Consider the following 22,898-nt stretch of genomic DNA (forward strand, 5'->3'; position numbering starts at 1 on the left):
TCATTGTATTTTAATTGTAGGTACTTGTAGTTAATTTATTTAAGATAGTGTAGTGTTAAGGTTTAATTGTAACTTAGGTTAGGGATTTATTTTACAGGTAATTTTGTAATTATTTTAACTAGGTAGCTATTAATTAGTCAATAACTATTTAATAGCTATTGTACCTAGTTAAAATAAATACAAAGTTGCCTGTAAATAAATATAAATGCTAAAATAGCTACAATGTAACTATTAGTTATATTGCTAGCTATATTAGGGTTTATTTTACAGGTAAGTATTTAGTTTTTAAATAGGATTCATATTATTTAATTAATAGTGTAGTGTTAGGTGTAATTGTAACTTAGGTTAGGACTTTATTTTACAGGTAAATTTGTATTTATTTTAGGCTAGGTAGTTATTAAATAGTTATTAACTATTTAATAAGCTATTGTACCTATTTAAAATAAATACAAAGTTGCCTGTAAAATAAATATAAATCCTAAAATAGCTACAATGTAACTATCTAGTTATATTGCAGCTATCTTAGGGTTTATTTTACAGGTAAGTATTTAGTTTTAAATAGGATTCATTTATTTAACTATAGTAAACTTATTTCGTTTTATTTAAATTATATTTAAGTTAGGGGGTGTTTAGTGTTAGGGTTAGACTTAGGTTTAGGGGTTAATAACCTTATTATAGTAGCGGCGACGTTGGGGGCGGGAGATTAGGGGTTAATAATTGTAGGTAGGTGGCGGCGATGTTAGGGAGGGCAGATTAGGGGTTAATAAAATGTATTATAGTGTTTGCGAGGCGGGAGTGCGGCGGTTTAGGGGTTAATACATTTATTATAGTGGCTGGCGATTTGCGGTCGGCAGATTAGGGGTTAATACTTGTAGTTAGATTGCGGCGACGTTGGGGGGGCAGATTAGGGGTTAATAACTATAATGTAGGGGTCGGCGGTGTTAGGGACACCAGATTAGGGGTTAATAGCTATAATGTAGGCGGCGGCGATATCGGGTCGGCAGATTAGGGGTTAATACTTGTAGTTAGATTGCGGCGACGTTGGGGGGGGCAGATTAGGGGTTAATAACTATAATGTAGGGGTCGGCGGTGTTAGGGACACCAGATTAGGGGTTAATAGCTATAATGTAGGCGGCGGCGATATCGGGTCGGCAGATTAGGGGTTAATACTTGTAGTTAGATTGCGGCGACGTTGGGGGGGGCGCAGATTAGGGGTTAATAACTATAATGTAGGGGTCGGCGGTGTTAGGGACACCAGATTAGGGGTTAATAGCTATAATGTAGGCGGCGGCGATATCGGTCGGCAGAGTAGGGGTTAATAATTGTAGTTTAGATTGCGGTGACGTTGGGGGGGGGCAGATTAGGGGTTAATAACTATAATGTAGGGGTCGGCGGTGTTAGGGACACCAGATTAGGGGTTAATAGCTATAATGTAGGCGGCAGCGATATCGGGTCGGCAGATTAGGGTTAATACTTGTAGTTAGATTGGGGCGACGTGGGGGGGGCAGATTAGGGGTTAATAACTATAATGTAGGGGTCGGCGGTGTTAGGGACAGCAGATTAGGGGTTAATAGCTATAATGTAGGTGGCAAGCAGATATCGGGACGGCAGAATTAGGGGTTAATACTTGTAGTTAGATTGCGGCTACGTTGGGGGGGGCAGATTAGGGGTTAATAACTATAATGTAGGGGTCGGCGGTGTTAGGGACAGCAGATTAGGGGTTAATAGCTATAAGTAGGTTGCGGCGATATCCGATCGGCAGAATTAGGGGTTTAAATAATGTTATTTAGGGTTTGCGATGTGGGGGGGCCTCGGTTTAGTGGTTCATAGGTAGTTTTATGTGTGATAGTGAATTAGCTGTACTAAAACATACCGAATTTCGGAAACCGAATAGAACCGAATTCAGCCGAATCCAGAATAAATCCCGAAACGAATTTATTCGGATCCGAATAAATCCGAAACAAATTTATTCAAATTTTGCCCGAATCCGATTCGATCGAAACCAAATTCGAAAAGTCCGAATCGATCCGAACCGAAAACGAACCAAATTTTTTAGCCTGTGCACATGTCTAAATATTAGATAACAACCTCAAAAAAATTCAAACTTCAAGTCAGTTGATATAGTTTCTAACAGCTGCAGAGCTACCTACCTACAAGTTATTATAATTAGATAACAACCGCAAAACTATTTAACTATTATTCTAGTTGTATTTTTCCTAACAGCTGTAGAGCTACTTACATACAAGTTACTATATTTAAATAACAATCGACACAGCTACTTACCTAGTCTTCTAGTTGTATATTTTATAACAGCTGCAGAGCTAATTAACCTACAAGATATATATTTATAAGAGCAAAAGGACTGTTCTTTGTGTGTAAACTAACAGTTAAGATGGTACTTAGTAAAATTAGTGTGTCTGAGCTAAGCCAATTAATTTTTCAACCGTTTGCCCCATTGAAAGAAAAATTGAAATTAAAATGCTCAGGCCAACACCTATGCTTAACCTTACCCAGGTGACAAAATGTAAAACTAGAGATTACAAAGAGATTCAAAACCGAGGTATATGATAAATATCCATGGGATTTTGTGGTTGTGAATTATCTAACAGGCTCTTTTGTTTTTATTGTCTCCTGTTTGCAAAAACAAAGTGGGGATTCAAGCTGGGTTAGTTATGGGGTCGCCAATTTATCACATTTAAATCAAAAAACAATAAACATAATTGCTCCCAATCACATTTTAAATCCACATTAGAGTTTAATTTGCTAGGAAGGGTTGATATTCGGCAAACAACTTGACAGTGCATATCGTTTGAATATTAAAAGACATAACTGAGCAAGTAACCGAAACTCGCTATGTTCTTTCCAAATAATTATTGTATTTTACTTTGCGGCGCATTTGAGCATGCCACTTCGAGGACATGGACGAACGCGATGATTCATTAAATCCAAGCATTTTCAGAGGTCTTATAAACTTCTCAGCAGAGTTGATGCATTTCTAAAAGAACATCTCGCTCTAGTGCACTGTTTTTAAAGGACGTCAAAAGAAATTTCAAAACGATTTATTAGACTGTATGCTTACTGTTTGCCTGAACCAAATAAAGAAGGAAATCTGCAAATGCAAGTTTTGTAGCAGTGATAGCAGATGAAACTACTGATGTTTCATCTGCCTTCAATTGGTTGTTGTTTTTAGATACAATTATAGGTAAGGACAACCGGTTTGAGAGATTCTGGGAATTCACTAATCCAGCTGGACATGATGCAGAATCAATAGCTACGTGCTATTCAAGCTACCTTTGGAAAAAGTTCTAGACAACCCAGAGAAATTGACTATCGCAGAGTTACGACGGTGCAAGCGTGCAGAGGTGGTCAGCATGCAGGTGTTCAGGCTATAATTAACAGTACCTACAAGAATGCACATTTTGTGCATTGCTACGTACATCAGCTCAATTTAATTGTCAGCAAGCCAGCAGTCAAAATCAACAAGTTTGAGTATTTTTTCAAACCTAAGTGGGCATTACTAACTTTTTTAGTACACTCGCCATAAAGGGATAGCTATCTAGATGAAACTGTTAGAAGAAGGATACTCATGGTTCAGCCACCAGGTGGAATTTCCAAGAGTTGAACCGTCAATACAGTTTTGAAAAACAGGGAACTGAATGCATGGAAAAATAGAGTCAACATCGAAAAAAGAACTAGCTATAAATAAGCACGGGACTATTCGGAATATGTTAACAGACTCAGTATTCGTGTTTTGGCTTACAGTTTTTCACAATATTTTGCCACATGTAGATGTGTTATACAACCAACTTCAGAAAAGACTAACAGATGCGGACTTATTCGAAAACATATTAACACTTTCAAGCAGACAATGGAAACCGATAAGGAATAGAATGGACACAGTGACCATGACGATCATCAGAAACAGAGGAAAATCTAGGAAAGGAATAGAGAAAATATTCACATCGCTCAGAGACCTGTGGCAGCTAAAGAGATATGCAATGTTATCACAAATCAAGTAAAAGATAGATTTCTTTAACTAACTCACCTACTAGGCTGTTTCTCTCCTCCAAGCGGAAAAAATTTGCGGATTACGAGAAAATTTTTTCCAAACTCAGCATCTTGACCAAAATTCAGCTGTTTACCACACATTTACAGCAAAGATCAGGCCTGAAAAACTTAACTAGGAGTAATTTACAGAAGACCAGATTTCAGAAATATGAATGGTGCCATTAGTCTTCTACAGTTTGTAATAGAAAATAACTTGGACGTACTTTCTCGGAGACCTACAAAACTGTTGCAAATTATTTCAACTATTCCCGTCACAAACTGCTGAGGCTGGAGAGATGTTTCTCAACTTTAAACGAGTTAAGACATTTCTAAGGAGCACCATGACTGAGGAAAGAGCTGACCGCTCTAGCCATGCTGACATGAAAAACAATTGATAAATGACATGCCTAAATTCAACGAAGATGTTATTGAGTTATTTGCCTCACAAAAAAGACAGGCGGATTGACTTGATTTACAAAACTTGTACTTGAGTTATCAACATTGTTTAATGTTTACCTTTGAAGTAAATTATTAAGCACTAGTGTATAGAAATAATCTTCTTTTGTACTAGAAAGTAAAATGTTGGTGTATTTATCTTCATGTTGCCCACGGCCTTTGGCTGTATGCCTAATATCGAACACTGGGGGCTGGGGCAACAGTAATTGAAATGTGGTTTTATTTCTCTATAAAGTGGAAGGTTCTTTAAATCCAGGAATATATATGTTTTCATAAATGTACATTCAATATACTTATTATTTCACAGCTTTAATTAATCATTTGGTTAATATATATGTTATTATATAATTTAACTGAGCATGTATTTTTAAGACTAGACATGGGCAGGTAGTGTAGGCTCCTCCATTTGTGCACTGTCGCACGTGAACATGGGTATACTGAAGAGTATCGATTCATGTATATTAATTTAAATATTAGACCTGGTCATAATATTAAATTTATAATTATATATATATATATATATATTATATATATATAGATATTATGAATGTTAAAAAACACAATGATCAAGTAACCACAAATCGTTATGTTCTTTCCAAAATTATGAATTGTATTCTATTTTCCGGCGCATTTGAGCTTTCACTTCGAGGACATGATGAATGCGATGATTCATTAAATATTGGGAGACTTCAAGGAATTGTAATTTAATACTTAGTATGATACTAATAATAAGTCAGCTATACTATTAACTATTTGAATTCAATTGATTAATCATTTCATATTCTGATATTACATTGCATTTGATTAGAATTCAGTAGTGATTAATTTATTGTAACGATATTTATATTTCCTTATTATCCCACTTTAATATAAATATATTCCATATTTGAAGTCATTCCTTAATAAAGTATAGGAGTATATAAACTATATGAAATTAGTTACAAGTCATTTGATATGAAATTTTGTCTTCTATATGCTTGCACTCGATTCTGAGCTAGAACACCTTTCCTGGCGTATATGTGGATTCAGACCTTCAAAGTATTGTTAGTCCCATCATTTGTATATCATACAAGTGATAACTTACTTACCTTTCCTGACGATTCTAATCTGAGCATATCTGAACTAAAGTACAGAATTGTTTCTCTGTCACCCCAGAGAGGTAACATGGTTATCTTGTTTGTAGAGATCTAATCTCTTAGAGATGAAGTAAAGAATCTTTTGAAGATTAAACTTTAACAAATGCTTCCTTTGTATATGTTCTTTAGATATCCTGCCTGGGACTGTATTGGAGCATAGTATTTATATATAATTGATGTTACATTTCATAAAAATATATTTCATATCTGAGTACATGACTTTAATACAGTTTGAATGCATGAAATCTATTATACAGTTGTATGCATAAAGTTCAGGCACCCTGACAATTTCCATGATTTTCAGTTATAAACTAAATGGTTGTTTGCATCAGTAATTTCCTTTTGATCTATCAAATAAATGAAGGACACAGACAAAATTCAGTAGTGCAATGAGGTTTATTGGATTAACAGGAAAATGTGCAAAATGATCAATACAAAATTTGTCAGGTGCCAAACATTTGGGCACCTTGTTATTTTGTTGATTCTGAATACCTTGTAACTACCTAGACTGATTAATTGGAAGACAAAATTGGTTTGGTGAGCCTGTTAAGCCTTAAACTTCATAGACAGGTGTATCCAATCATGAGTAAGGGTTTTAAGGTGGCCAATTGCAAGTTGTTCTCTATGACTCTCCTCTGAAGAAGTGGTCAGCATGGGGGCCTCAAAAAAACTCTCAAATGACCTAAAAACAAAGATTTGTTCAACATCATGGTTTTAGACAGCGAGAAGGCTACAAAAGCTATTGCAATTGCATAGATTTAAGATGTCTGTGTCCAATGTGAGGAACATAGTGAGCAATGAATGGTGAGGATATGGAAGACCACAGGCACAGTTCTTGTAAGGCCAGAAGTGGCAGGCCAAGTAAAATATCGGAGAGGGCCAGAGGCAAAGGATGGTCGAGAACGGTCAAAAACAGCACACAGACCACCTCCAAAGACCTGTACTATGAGAATATTGTTGAGGGTCTCATGGATCCCACCTCAATATCAGCAGATACTTGAGAATAATGTTGAGGAATCAGCTCAAAACTTCAGTTGATGTTACCCCCCAGGCGGGGGCTGGATATTTCAAGAAGACGATGACCAAAAACACTGCTGGTTCAAATGGGTGGGGGCATTTGAGGGGCGTGACTTTCACAAAGGGGTGTGGCTTTTAAAAATGGGTGTGGCTTGTTAAAAGAGGCATTGTTTTTTAAAAGGGGTGTGTTTTAAATGGGCGTGGCCTTTTAATAGGGGCAGGGTCTTGTGCACCACCCATCCTAAAAATTCACCAGCGCCCACTGGTTCCAGTTTCTTCTAGAAGTAGATGAATAACCTCAGAAAGGAGGGCAACTGCTCATTATATTGTGTTTCTGAGAAACCTGAATGGGAACTAGTGGGCGGAGTTTGTTAACACTTCAAAATGATTGGCTGACTTAGTGTATCCTCCTTTGATTGGCCTACAATAACCGTTAGTGGGTTGTTTTTTTTTCTATTTCTTAAAAATAAAAAAGCCCGGGCTCCCATTGTTCTATCTAATGTATTATCACATTTATAATCATTATTGAAAAATAAATGTGTCGATAATTAAATCACAGTAAAATCAATTGAAATTTCTTGTGAAAACAAAAATGAAAGCAATTGGCGACACAAATGTATAAATCCTTATGTATAAATATCGTATAAGACTCCAGGCAGCCTCTGTAATAACAGACGCCATTGTGTGATGGAAAAAGCGCGGGCTCCAGAGATTCTTTCAAAGGTTTTAACCTTCTCTTTAGAATTCTTCTTCACAATAGAATTAAATATCGAGTAATTCATGAATAATAATGATGATGATGTTAGGGAAATAAAGTGAGCTGGGAATTAAGACAAAGAAATGCGACACAGCTCAGCTTCTAATAAACAAGCTAAGATTTTTATTATTGTTATTTTCAAGCAAAGAAATTCTCTGTCCCTAAAGAAAATTAAGTATCAAGTAAATAATGTAAAGCCTTTCCCAGCACTTTCCTTCCCAGAACTAACCAGCTATAATTTACATTACAATACACAGTGTCTAAGTAATATCTGCTGAATGGCAGAATGTGAGGGGAATTGTTACTGATGAAGTAAGGAACAGACAGAAATAAAATGATGTGCAGCCTTATTTATAAGAACATTACAAATATTACAGAAGGTCATAAAAGTTAAATTCCCATTTTAAAGATGAGCACATAGATTACAGAACAAAGCATAAATGTGTCTTAATAAAGAAAAGTAAAATAATACCACAAAAGAACAATGTATCAATGTTTGTTTCAAAATTATTTAGTGCATAGTTTAGTGTTTAATAAATATCAAAAGGAAACAGCTGTCACTATATGGAAAGGAAGAGAACAAGATTTGGGTCTGGAGCTTGTTAAGTTCATATTCATGGAATAAACCTGTTATTTTGTGGTTGGCAACAGGAGCCTTTGTAAGTTTTGGGGGGAAAGTCCGGGCTCGTGATTGTCTTCATTATTTATTTTTTACTTTACTTTGTAGGTTCTCTCTACTAACAGATCTTATTATCAAACCTTATTTTTTTATTTATATTAAAATGTGTCCTTATAAATACTGACATTTCTATTTGTATCCATGCATTATTTATATTTAAACAGGAAAAAAGGTTACTATGGATCAGTAGTTTATAACTTACATACAATTACATTTGTTAAATAAAAAGCCTCTGTAAATTCTAACATTGAAAGTTAGTTAATAGAAATTATTCCAGGAAACTAGAAATATTTTTGTTTGTACTTTAATTCCATTTCTTATCCTGCAGCGCCACCTACTGGATATTGTTATGTTCAAATATTTTCCTTGTACACTTTTGGTTTTACATCGCTATTTTTCTAATCAAAGTGCAGAGAAGAGATGGGTCAAATGTATAAGCGATTCTCTCACTTTATGTGCAAATTGTTTTATTTCATGTTGATAAATTATTTAAAAATACATTGTTTTCTAATAATCATAAGTCAACTGGTTTTCTTTTTTTTTTCATTTAAAACCCCCCGATAAATTTCAATATACTTTAGTCTTTTCTTTAGTCTTTTCTCCAAACAAATATGCTACTTCTTATAGATTTTACATTTGGAAGGAAAAGCCATAATGTGTGCTCTATTTATGGTCAGTGATCAATATGGGTGGGTCTGTGTGCCAATCCCTGATTAGCTGATCTTTTAGTTTTTAATGCATCTTTTAGCTTTTAAATGATCTCGATAGGAGACAATTGTCACTATATAGAAAGGAAGAGAACGTGGTTTGGGACTGGAGCTTGTTTTAGCTTCTGTTCATTGTTAAACTCTGTTACTTGATGTTTGGGAACAGGAGCCTTTGTAAGTTTTGGGTTGGTGCTCGTGATTGTCATTTATTTTATTTGTCTTGGTTCTCTCTAACAAGTCTTATTAACAGACCTTAATTGTATTCCTCTCTATTTCATAATCCCCAATCATTAATTTATGACCTTATAAATACTGACAGTTCTATGTGCAGTTATGTATATTTGTATCTGTGCCTATATATATATATATATATATATATATATATATATATATATATTATGTTTAGTTACTATGAATAACTTACTTTATAACTTACATAACATTAAATTTGTTGAAATAAAAAAACACCAGCTATTTCTAACATTGAAAGTTAGTTATTGGAAATTATCCCATGAAATTAAAAAGTATTTTTTGTTCTGTAATTCCATCTCTTATCCTGCAGCGCCACCTACTGGATATTTTTATGTTCACTTTTATTTCAATATTTTTCAAATCGGAATGCAGAGAGGCGACGGGACAAATGTATAAGTGATTCTCTCACTTGATGTGCAAATTGTACCATTTCACATGTTGTTAAATTATTTAAAAATACATTGTTTTCAAACCATAAAATATTAACTGTATCTGGATTTTTTCCTTTTTTAAAAACTTCTGAAATGTTAGTATAATTTTCTACAAACTAACAAATATGGTATTAACTAGTTTTTACATTTTGAGGAGAAGGCTGTTATATGACAACAATATATATATATATATATATATATATATTACACACACACACACAGGGAGTGAAAAAACACTTTAATTTGGAATCAATGAATGCCGATTTGAAGACAAATACGTTAGCCAGAATTATTTTACAGAATGCGCCACACACAGCTCCTTTATCCGTTTTTAATTTATAGTTAACTATAATACAAGTTGCATTATATTCATAAACGGATCTTATCCAAGAAAATCAATTAAACACAATAATTACAAACGTTTGAAAATGATAACCACCTATATGATCGTTGTTTTATATCTAATACATGAAGAGTGATTTTTGTTTACAGTATAAGTTTTAGCTCTGATAGTGGATGTGTGGATGGCTCTTTAAAGAGCCTTTGGGTGTATATGACACAGTACAGGAGGTCACTTGGCGTGGTGTACTTGGTGACAGCCTTGGTGCCTCAGACACTGCGTGCTTAGCCAGCTCTCCCGGCAGCAGCAGGCGGACAGCAGTTTGGATCTCCGGGAAGTGATGGTGGAGCGCTTGTTGTAGTGAGCCAGGCGGGAGGCTTCCCCTGCGATGCGCTCAAAAATGTCGTTGACAAAGGAGTTCATGATGCCCATGGCCTTGGAGGAGATGCCGGTGTCTCCCGGTTTGCACTTGCTTCAGCACCTTGTACACGTAGATGGCGTAGCTTTCCCTTCCTGCTTCTCTTCCGCTTCTTGCGTCCTTCTTCTGAGTCTTCGTCACGCGCTTTCTTGGAGCCCTTCCTTGGGCGCTGGCTTAGCTGGTTCAGGCATTGCTAGGAAATGAGCTCTTCACAGCACAGAGAACTAATAAACTGACAGCGCGCCAAGAGCTCTATTTATTGTCAGGGATCAATAGGGGCGGGGTCTGTGTGCTGATCTCTGCATTAGCTGGTAATGTCATGTGAAATCCAAAGTAATTTATGAGTGGTGTATAATAACTTTTGAACTTCATTGGTTCCCCTCAAAATGACCAATCACAGTGAGCGTCTTTGTTCTCCCATGGTGATAAATGACAGAGTAGTGAGGGGATTTAGTTACTGTTTCTCTGCTACACAGTAAACATTTTCTCTAATCATGTCAGGAAGAGGCAAACAAGGCGGTAAAGTCCGTGCTAAGGCCAAGACTCGTTCATCTAGGGCTGGTTTGCAGTTCCCAGTACAGGCCCGTGTGCACAGGCTGCTCCGGAAGGGAAACTACTCTGAGCGCGGTGGGAGCCGGTGCCTCCCGTCTATCCTGGCTGCAGTGCTCGAGTACCTCACCCGCCTGAGATCCTGGAGTTGGCGGCAATGCTGCCAGGGATAACAAGAAGACCCACATCATCCCCAGGCACCTGCAGCTCGCTGTGAGGAACGACGAGGAGTCTCAACAAGCTGCATCGGTGGGGTCACCATCGCTCAGGGCGGTGTGTTATGCCAACATCCAGGCTGTGCTGCATGCCCAAGAAAACCGAGAGCAGCAAAACCGCAAGGAGGGGGGGGGGGGGGGGGTTGGCGCAAGTGAGAACCCAACACCCAGATCTTAGCACAACCCAAAGGCTCTTTTCAGAGCCCGCCCAACACCTCCTAAAATGTGCTGAATTACTAGTTTTACACAACACGATAAATACAACAATATCTGTGTAAATATTATAAACTTATAAAATAGCTCTGTGTACAAACTAAATTATATTATAAAAATGCAAATAACAACCAGTGCTTAAAATAAAACTTTACTCTTTTTACAACATGAGAAATGCTATAAATGTTATTTCACTGCCTTTATACCACTGGGGGAAGTATTTATGTAATTAACAGCAATGTAATAAGTACATTTCAGGAGAGATTATATGAAACATTGTTGCTTATTTTAATTCAGATCAGCTGCACGAAGTTACCACTAGATGCCAATCAGATATAATTTATCAGACATCTTAGGTTGAAATAGTTTAATTTGGAGCTTCCCCCCCTCTGAAACACAACAGGTGAAACAGATCTCACCGGTCCGTGCAGCACTGCTGAGTACATTTGTATAAATTATTAAATCAGTTATTAAATGTTATAAAATGTTATAGGCAGAGACTGTGAATAACACGTGTGAAACAGGGCGGGCCTTTTTAAAATAAATATAAACCGGTCATAATAGCCAATCGGTAGAAGGATTGCAGAGTGCAGCAGCCAATCACAAGCGCTCACAGAGTATTCGCTTTATAGACCTCAGAGTTTTCTGCTTCTACAATGATAGTTTGTCAATTAGAGAAGCGAAATTTCACCACTTAAACATTTTTTATCGGAGAAATTATAAATAGTTTTTTTTTTACACAATCCAGAAAACATTCAGCTCTAATGATTATGATGTTTTAGAACCACAACACTTTGTCATTTTCATTAGCTCCTTATATTTGTAACTGAGTAAACTGTAATTACAATCTGAGCTTTATGGGTTACAGGTTAACACCCATGAGACACTTTATCAAGTAAATCTATTTCTATAGCAACTGAGTAAGGCAGAATATTTAGCAATTAGTCAGGTGATCACAGCTGTATATAACCCGCTTAATTTATTAGTTATAATCTAATAAGGAACAAGGTGTCTAGTAAATATAAAGGTTACATTTATTAGTTATAATCTAATGAGGAACAAGGTGTCTAGTAAATATAAAGGTTACATTTATTAGTTATAATCTAATAAGGAACAAGGTGTCTAGTAAATATAAAGGTTACATTTATTAGTTATAATCTAATGAGGAACAAGGTGTCTAGTAAATATAAAGGTTACATTTATTAGTTATAATCTAATGAGGAACAAGGTGTCTAGTAAATATAAAGGTTACATTTATTAGTTATAATCTAATAAGGAACAAGGTGTCTAGTAAATATAAAGGTTACATTTATTAGTTATAATCTAATGAGGAACAAGGTTTCTAAAATATAAAGGTTACATTTGCTATAGACTGAAATATTTGTTACATCGTTTGTGTAGCTGATAATTATAGCTAAGATTTACTTTTGTGACATCAATAGAGGAGCTGTAGCATTTTATTTGTCACTTTTCTTTATATCTTTTATCTACGGAGAAACGGCAACATTTTATTAAGTTTATTTCCCCTCATTATAAAATGTGTAGCGATCGCTAAAGCTTTAGAGTAATATGTGATGTGTTTATGTGCAGCTCCGTGTAACCTGTCTGTGTACAGATTGTTATTAGATCCTATTACACAATCACATAACACACAGACATAGCGGTACCACATCAGCTGCTGGGGGGCTTTATATTTAATCGTTTAACATCTGCTGTTTGTGTATCAGGCTCAGTTTTATTATCATAAAGTTATTAAGACAAATAATAGAAATAAAATACATAAAACAGGCGGGCTTTTTAAAATGTGCTCAAGATCACATTAGCCAATCAGTAAGGAGGGACTGCAGCCAATCGGCACTCAGTACAGTGTATAAATAGCCGCTCTCTGGCACTTACAGATCATTTCTAGCATCTGACCTGACGAGTACATTACACAGAGCTCGCTATGGCTCGCACCAAGCAGACCGCTCGCAAATCCACAGGAGGGAAGGCTCCCCGCAAGCAGCTGGCCACCAAGGCTGCCAGGAAGAGCGCCCCGGCCACCGGCGGAGTCAAGAAGCCTCACCGCTACCGGCCCGGGACTGTGGCTCTCAGGGAGATCCGCCGCTATCAGAAATCCACCGAGCTGCTCATCCGCAAACTGCCCTTCCAGCGCCCCTGGTCCGAGAGATCGCCCCAGGACTTCAAGACGATCTGCGCTTCCAGAGCTCTGCGGTCATGGCGCTGCAGTGAGGCCAGCGAGGCTTATCTAGTGGGGCTCTTCGAGGGACACCAACTGTGTGCTACCCACGCCAAGAGAGTCACCATCATGCCCAAGGACATCCAGCTGGCTCGCAGGATCCGCGGGGAGAGGGCTTAGACCCACTGCACGCCCGGAATAACTACTGACCAAAAGGCTCTATTAAGAGCCACCAAATTGTCTTCAAAGAGCTGCACTCACTTTACAGTTCTGATTGCAAGGTGTTTTACACTAATTTACTTGTCTTTATATTAAGTATTGCACTAGACCATCACAGTGCGACTCTCCCTATAAATCACTTTTACAGTCTGTTAAAACACTGATCTGCGCAAGTCCCATAGCAACAACAAATCTGGTCTCCAACCTAAATCAGTTAGGCTAAATTATAAATATGCTACGTTAACCATTTAAAAATACCTACAATAGATTCTGTTACTATATAGATATATGCACTTTGCACTACCTGTAGCCAATAGCCATCAGATGAGCAGTATTTTATTATAATATTGTGATTCAAAGTGTACATCTGATATAAAAGCCGTTTGTCCCCCCAATAATGGCTGTGTCTATAGTCTGCTAAATTCACATTGCTCTAGCAATTCTGTTAAATGTATAAATAAACAGCTGATGGCTCGAGTATTCAAATTGGAGCTAAAAACCTCATTATGTATCGTAATTCGAATCTCAGAACTTTATTACACAGCTGCAGCCCCAGATACAACGCAATAGGACCTCACACTACAGTCCCAAACCCTAATCTGATTGAGACTTTTATAATAATGAGCCGTCCTCACTTTTGGTTTCTGATCAGTCTAATTTTATACTAATGCATCCTCACTGCTGTATGAGTATGGGGGTAGCAAATGGGGATTAGTGATGTCGCAAACTGTTCGCGGAGAACAGTTCCCGGCGATCTTACTTGTTCTGGTTTGCGCGCGGCGGCGAACATATGCGATGTTCGATCCGCCCCCTATTCGTCATCATTGAGGAAACTTTGACCCTGTATCTCACAGCCTTCAGACACATTTGAGCCAATCAGCAGCAGACACTCCCTTCCAGACCCTCCCAGCTCCTGGGCAGCAGCCATTTTAGATTCATTACGATCCTGCATTCTTAGGGAGAGGAGGTTTAGTGCTGCTGCTGATATTATAGGGAAATAGATAGCTAGGCTAGTGTATTCAGTGTCCACTGCAGTCCTGAAGGACTCATCTAATCTCTGTTGTAAGGACAGCACCCCAAAAAGCCCTTTTTAGGGCTAGAACTTCAGCCAAAAAGCCCTTTTTAGGGCTAGTACTTCAGTCGTTTTTTGTTTTTTTTGTAATTTTATTTGCCTGCCTGTCAGCCTGTGTGTGAGGCTCACAGCATATACTATGATTAGTGCCACCACTGATATCTGCTTAACATTAGTGTAAATGTTTTAAAAAAACTTTTACATCATTTGCTAGTGTAATCTAATTTCATTTTCTGTCAGGCTCACATCATATACTGTGATTAATTCTTCTGTGCCACCACTGATATCTGGTTAACATTAGTGTAATTTTTTTTAAAAAAATGTTTACATCATTTTGCTAGTGTAATCTAATTTAATTTTCCATCAGGCCTGTGTGTCAGGCTCACATCATATACTGTGATTAATTCTTCTGTGCCACCACTGATATCTGCTTAACATTATTGTAATTTTTTTTAAAAAAACTTTTACATCATTTGCTAGTGTAATCTAATTTCATTTTCTATCAGGCCTGTGTGTCAGGCCCACATCATATACTGTGATTAATTCTTCTGTGCCACCACTGATATCTGGTTAACATTAGTGATGTCACAAACTTAAAAATTTCGGTTCGGGAATGGACGGACTCGAACTTCCGCTACTGTTCGCAAACCGCCATTGACTTCAATAGGCAGGCGAACTTTAAAACCCACAAGGACTCTTTCTGGCCACAATAGTGATGGAAAAGTTGTTTCAAGGGTACTAACACAAGGACTGTGGCATGCTGGAGGGGGATCCATGGCAAAACTCCCATGGAAAATAACATAGTTGATGCAGAGTCTGCTTTTAACCCATAAAGGGCCTAAATCACCTAACATTAATACATTTTTTGCAATAACGTGCTTTAAAACATCAGTTATGATGTTGTATCGATCAGGTAGTGTAAGGGTTACGCCCGCTTCACAGTGACAGACCAAACTCCAAGTGTAACGCAAACCGCAAACAACCGCCAACAGTCCATTTGCACAACCACGAGATAGATAGATTTGATAGATAGATACATAGATTACATAGCTCAATAGATGCAATATACATATGATCGACAATATCCATATGATACAGATTACTTAGATCAATAGATGCAATACTACATTCGATAGATACGAATTACATAGATCAATAGATGCAATATACTTTGATAGATACAAATTACATAGGTCAATAAGATGCAATATACATTTGATAGACTCGAATTACATAGATCAATAGATGCAATATACATTTGATAGATACGATTGATGTTAGATAGATTCGATAGATAAATAGATAGATTTGAAAGATATATAATTTCCCTGACAGAGTATAACAATAAGACATGCGGTCTGGACCCGTGGTGTGTTTAAGTAGTACTATTCGTTAGCAGTTTACTAATACCTGTTACTCCCCCTATCGGGGAGTGTCTATATGGCCTGCATTATTGGATCAGGGAGATGGAAGAAGATGATTGGTCGTGGTCCTCCTACTTCAAATTTGTCCTAAAACACAAGTGGCTGGCTCAAAACAGTCCGGCCACGAGATAGATTTGATTAGATAGATAGATATACATAGATTGATAGTTAGATAGAATTGATAGAAGATAAATAGATAGATTTGATCGATATATAATTACCCTGAAAAAGTATAATAATAAAACATGCGGTCTGGGACCCATGGTACTAGGTTGTGTTAAGTAGTACTATCTGTTAGCACTTTAATCCCTTGTTACTCCCCTATCGGGGGAGGTCTATATGGCCTGCATGATTACCCTGACAAAGTAAACAACCAAAACATGCGGTCTGGGACCCATGGTAACTAGGTTGTGCTTAAGTAGTACTATTCTTAGCACTTTAATCCCTGTTACTCCCCCTATCAAGCGAAGGTCTATATGGCCTGCATGATTACCCTGACAAAGTATAACAACAAAACATGCGGTCTGGGACCCCATGGTAACTAGGTTGTGTTAAGTAGTACTATTCTTAGCACTTTAATACCTGTAACTCCCCCGATAGGGGGAGGTCTATATGGCCTGCATGATTACCTTACCAAAATATAACAAATAAGACATGTGGTTCTGGTACCCATGGTAACTTGGGTTGTGTAAGTAGTACTATTTCTTAGCACTTTCATCCCTGTTACTCCCCCTATCAAGGGAGGGGTCTATATGGCCTGCATGATTACCCTGACAAAGTTATAACAACCAAAACATGGGGTCAGGGACCATGGTAACTAGGTTGTGTTAAGTAGTACTATTCTTAGCACTTTCATCCCTGTAACTCCCCCTATCGGGGGAGGTCTATATGGCCTGCCTGTTTATCCTGACAAAATATAACAAGAAGACATGCGGTCTGGGACCCATGTTAACTAGGTTGTGTTAAGTTGTACTATTCTTAGCACTTTAATCCCTGTTACTCCCCCTATCAAGGGGGGTCTATATGGCCTGCATGATTACCCTGACAAAGTATAACAACAAAACATGGGGTCAGGGACCCATGGTAACTAGGTTGTGTTAAGTAGTACTATTCTTAGCACTTTAATCCCTGTTACTCCCCCTATCGGGGGAGGTCTATATGGCCTGCCTGATTATCCTGACAAAATATAATAATAAGACATGTGGTCTGATACCCATGGTAACTAGGTTGTGTTAAGTATTACTATTCTTAGCACTTTAAACCTGTTACTCCCCCTATTGGGGGAGGTCTATATGGCCTGCATGATTACCCTGACAAAGTATAACAACAAAACATGCGGTCAGGGACCCATGGTAACTTGGTTGTGTTAAGTAGTACTATTCTTAGCACTTTCATCCCTGTTACTCCCCCTATCGGGGGAGGTCTATATGGCCTGCATGATTACCCTGACAAAGTATAACAACCAAACATGCGGTCTGGGACCCATGGTGGTACTGGTCTAACTAGATTTTCTTAAGTAGTACTATTCTTAGCAGTTTAATCCCTGTGATTGGTCTGTCCTCCTACTTCAAATTTGTCAAAAACACAAGTGGCTGTCTCAAAACAGTCCGGACACGAGATAGATAGATTTGATAGATAGATATACATAGATTGATAGTTAGATATAATTGATAGAATATAGATAGATTTGTTAGCTATATAATTACCCTGACAAAGAATAATAATATCGGGGGAGGTCTATATGGCCTGCCTGTTTATCCTGACAAAATATAACAACAAGACATGCGGTCTGGGACCCATGTTAACTAGGTTGTGTTAAGTTGTACTATTCTTAGCACTTTAATACCCTGTTACTCCCCCTATCGGGGGAGGTCTATATGGGCTGCCCTGATTATCCTGACAAAATATAATAATAAGACATGCAGCTGGGACCCATGGTAACTTGGTTGTGTTAAGTAGTACTATTCTTAGCACTTTAATACCTGTACCTCCCCCGATAGGGGGAGGTCTATATGGCCTGCATGATTACCTTACCAAAATATAACAATAAGACATGTGGTCTGGTACCCATGGTAACTAGGTTGTGTTAAGTAGTACTATTCTTAGCACTTTCATCCCTGTTACTCCCCCTATCAAGGGAGGTCTATATGGCCTGCATGATTACCCTGACAAAGTATAACAACAAAAACATGGGGTCAGGGACCCATGGTAACTAGGTTGTGTTAAGTAGTACTATTGTTAGCACTTTAATCGCCTGTGACCTCCCCCGATAGGGGGAGGTCTATATGGCCTGCATGATTACCCTGACAATGTATAACAACAAAACATGCAGCTGGGACCCATGGTAACTAGGTTGTGTTAAGTAGTACTATTCTTAGCACTTTCATCCCTGTAACTCCCCCTATCGGGGGAGGTCTATATGGCCTGCATGATTACCCTACCAAAATATAACAATAAGACATGCAGCCGGGAACCATGGTAACTAGGTTGTGTTAAGTAGTACTATTCTTAGCACTTTAATCCCTGTTACTCCCCCTATCAAGGGAAGTTTATATGGCCTGCATGATTACCCTGACAAAGTATAACAACAAAACATGCGGTCAGGGACCCATAGTAACTAGGTTGTGTTAAGTAGTACTATTCTTAGCACTTTAATCCCACTTACTCCCCCTATTGGGGGAGGTCTATATGGCCAGCATGATTACCCTGACAAAGTATAACAACAAAACATGCAGTCAGGGACCCATGGTAACTTGGTTGTGTTTAAGTAGTACTATTCTTAGCACTTTCATCCCTGTAACTCCCCCTATCGGGGGAGGTCTATATGGCCTGCATGATTACCCTGACAAAGTATAACAACCAAACATGCGGTCTGGGACCCATGGTGGTACTGGTCTAACTAGGTTTTCTTAAGTAGTACTATTCTTAGCAGTTTAATCCCTGTGATTGGTCTGTCCTCCTACTTCAAATTTGTCAAAAACACAAGTGGCTGTCTCAAAACAGTCCGGACACGAGATAGATAGATTTGATAGATAGATATACATAGATTGATAGTTAGATATAATTGATAGAAGATAAATAGATAGATTTGTTAGCTATATAATTACCCTGACAAAGAATAATAATATCGGGGGAGGTCTATATGGCCTGCCTGTTTATCCTGACAAAATATAACAAGAAGACATGCGGTCTGGGACCCATGTTAACTAGGTTGTGTTAAGTTGTACTATTCTTAGCACTTTAATCCCTGTTACTCCCCCTATCAAGGGGGGGTCTATATGGCCTGCATGATTACCCTGACAAAGTATAACAACAAAACATGGGGTCAGGGACCCATGGTAACTAGGTTGTGTTAAGTAGTACTATTCTTAGCACTTTAATCCCTGTTACTCCCCCTATCGGGGGAGGTCTATATGGCCTGCCTGATTATCCTGACAAAATATAATAATAAGACATGTGGTCTGATACCCATGGTAACTTGGTTGTGTTAAGTATTACTATTCTTAGCACTTTAATCCCTGTTACTCCCCCTATTGGGGGAGGTCTATATGGCCTGCATGATTACCCTGACAAAGTATAACAACAAAACATGCGGTCTGGGACCCATGGTGGTACTGGTCTAACTAGATTTTCTTAAGTAGTACTATTCTTAGCAGTTTAATCCCTGTGATTGGTCTGTCCTCCTACTTCAAATTTGTCAAAAACACAAGTGGCTGTCTCAAAACAGTCCGGACACGAGATAGATAGATTTGATAGATAGATATACATAGATTGATAGTTAGATATAATTGATAGAATATAAATAGATAGATTTGTTAGCTATATAATTACCCTGACAAAGAATAATAATATCGGGGGAGGTCTATATGGCCTGCCTGTTTATCCTGACAAAATATAACAACAAGACATGCGGTCTGGGACCCATGTTAACTAGGTTGTGTTAAGTTGTACTATTCTTAGCACTTTAATCCCTGTTACTCCCCCTATCGGGGGAGGTCTATATGGGCTGCCTGATTATCCTGACAAAATATAATAATAAGACATGCAGCTGGGACCCATGGTAACTTGGTTGTGTTAAGTAGTACTATTCTTAGCACTTTAATACCTGTAACTCCCCCTATCGGGGGAGGTCTATATGGCCTGCATGATTACCTTACCAAAATATAACAATAAGACATGTGGTCTGGTACCCATGGTAACTAGGTTGTGTTAAGTAGTACTATTCTTAGCACTTTCATCCCTGTTACTCCCCCTATCAAGGGAGGTCTATATGGCCTGCATGATTACCCTGACAAAGTATAACAACAAAAACATGGGGTCAGGGACCCATGGTAACTAGGTTGTGTTAAGTAGTACTATTGTTAGCACTTTAATCCCTGTTACTCCCCCTATCGGGGGAGGTCTATATGGCCTGCATGATTACCCTGACAATGTATAACAACAAAACATGCAGCTGGGACCCATGGTAACTAGGTTGTGTTAAGTAGTACTATTCTTAGCACTTTCATCCCTGTAACTCCCCCTATCGGCGGAGGTCTATATGGCCTGCATGATTACCCTACCAAAATATAACAATAAGACATGCAGCTGGGAACCATGGTAACTAGGTTGTGTTAAGTAGTACTATTCTTAGCACTTTAATCCCTGTTACTCCCCCTATCAAGGGAAGTTTATATGGCCTGCATGATTACCCTGACAAAGTATAACAACAAAACATGCGGTCAGGGACCCATAGTAACTAGGTTGTGTTAAGTAGTACTATTCTTAGCACTTTAATCCCTGTTACTCCCCCTATTGGGGGAGGTCTATATGGCCAGCATGATTACCCTGACAAAGTATAACAACAAAACATGCAGTCAGGGACCCATGGTAACTTGGTTGTGTTAAGTAGTACTATTCTTAGCACTTTCATCCCTGTAACTCCCCCTATCGGGGGAGGTCTATATGGCCTGCATGATTACCCTGACAAAGTATAACAACCAAACATGCGGTCTGGGACCCATGGTGGTACTGGTCTAACTAGGTTTTCTTAAGTAGTACTATTCTTAGCAGTTTAATCCCTGTGATTGGTCTGTCCTCCTACTTCAAATTTGTCAAAAACACAAGTGGCTGTCTCAAAACAGTCCGGACACGAGATAGATAGATTTGATAGATAGATATACATAGATTGATAGTTAGATATAATTGATAGAAGATAAATAGATAGATTTGTTAGCTATATAATTACCCTGACAAAGAATAATAATATCGGGGGAGGTCTATATGGCCTGCCTGTTTATCCTGACAAAATATAACAAGAAGACATGCGGTCTGGGACCCATGTTAACTAGGTTGTGTTAAGTTGTACTATTCTTAGCACTTTAATCCCTGTTACTCCCCCTATCAAGGGGGGGTCTATATGGGCCTGCATGATTACCCTGACAAAGTATAACAACAAAACATGGGGTCAGGGACCCATGGTAACTAGGTTGTGTTAAGTAGTACTATTCTTAGCACTTTAATCCCTGTTACTCCCCCTATCGGGGGAGGTCTATATGGCCTGCCTGATTATCCTGACAAAATATAATAATAAGACATGTGGTCTGATACCCATGGTAACTAGGTTGTGTTAAGTATTACTATTCTTAGCACTTTAATCCCTGTTACTCCCCCTATTGGGGAGGTCTATATGGCCTGCATGATTACCCTGACAAAGTATAACAACAAAACATGCGGTCTGGGACCCATGGTAACTAGGTTGTGTTAAGTAGTACTATTCTTTGCACTTTCATCCCTGTAACTCCCCCTATCGGGGGAGGTCTATATGGCCTGCATGATTACCCTGACCAAAGTATAACAACCAAACATGCGGTCTGGGACCCATGGTGGGTACTGGTCTAACCTAGGTTTTCTTAAGTAGTACTATTCTTAGCAGTTTAATCCTGTGATTGGTCTGTCCTCCTACTTCAAATTTTGTCAAAAACACAAGTGGCTGTCAAAGTGGCTGTCTCAAAACAGTCCGGACACGAGATAGATAGATTTGATAGATAGATATACATAGATTGATAGTTAGATATAATTGATAGAAGATAAATAGATAGATTTGTTAGCTATATAATTACCCTGACAAAGAATATAATATTGGGGGAGGTCTATATGGCCTGCCTGTTTATCCTGACAAAATATAACAAGAAGACATGCGGTCTGGGACCCATGTTAACTAGGTTGTGTTAAGTTGTACTATTCTTAGCACTTTAATCCCTGTTACTTCCCCCTATCAAGGGGGGTCTATATGGCCTGCATGATTACCCTGACAAAGTATAACAACAAAACATGGGGTCAGGGACCCATGGTAACTAGGTTGTGTTAAGTAGTACTATTCTTAGCACTTTAATCCCTGTTACTCCCCCTATCGGGGGAGGTCTATATGGCCTGCCTGATTATCCTGACAAAATATAATAATAAGACATGTGGTCTGATACCCATGGTAACTTGGTTGTGTTAAGTATTACTATTCTTAGCACTTTAATCCCTGTTACTCCCCCTATTGGGGGAGGTCTATATGGCCTGCATGATTACCCTGACAAAGTATAACAACAAAACATGCGGTCTGGGACCCATGGTGGTACTGGTCTAACTAGATTTTCTTAAGTAGTACTATTCTTAGCAGTTTAATCCCTGTGATTGGTCTGTCCTCCTACTTCAAATTTGTCAAAAACACAAGTGGCTGTCTCAAAACAGTCCGGACACGAGATAGATAGATTTGATAGATAGATATACATAGATTGATAGTTAGATATAATTGATA

At 38.2% G+C, this 22,898-nt stretch overlaps 3 pseudogenes; 2 read left to right on the top strand and 1 right to left on the bottom strand.

The window, feature by feature from the left end:
- Positions 1-9,968: 9,968 nt before the first annotated feature.
- LOC128657924 (histone H2B-like) lies at positions 9,969-10,431 on the bottom strand (annotated as a pseudogene).
- Positions 10,432-10,734: 303 nt separating this feature from the next.
- On the top strand, positions 10,735-11,160 carry LOC128657925 (histone H2A type 1-like; annotated as a pseudogene).
- Positions 11,161-13,162: 2,002 nt separating this feature from the next.
- Positions 13,163-13,576, top strand: LOC128657146 (histone H3-like; annotated as a pseudogene).
- Positions 13,577-22,898: the final 9,322 nt, after the last annotated feature.

The sequence above is a fragment of the Bombina bombina genome, chromosome 4 (assembly GCF_027579735.1).
Source record: "Bombina bombina isolate aBomBom1 chromosome 4, aBomBom1.pri, whole genome shotgun sequence".
Taxonomy (NCBI): domain Eukaryota; kingdom Metazoa; phylum Chordata; class Amphibia; order Anura; family Bombinatoridae; genus Bombina; species Bombina bombina.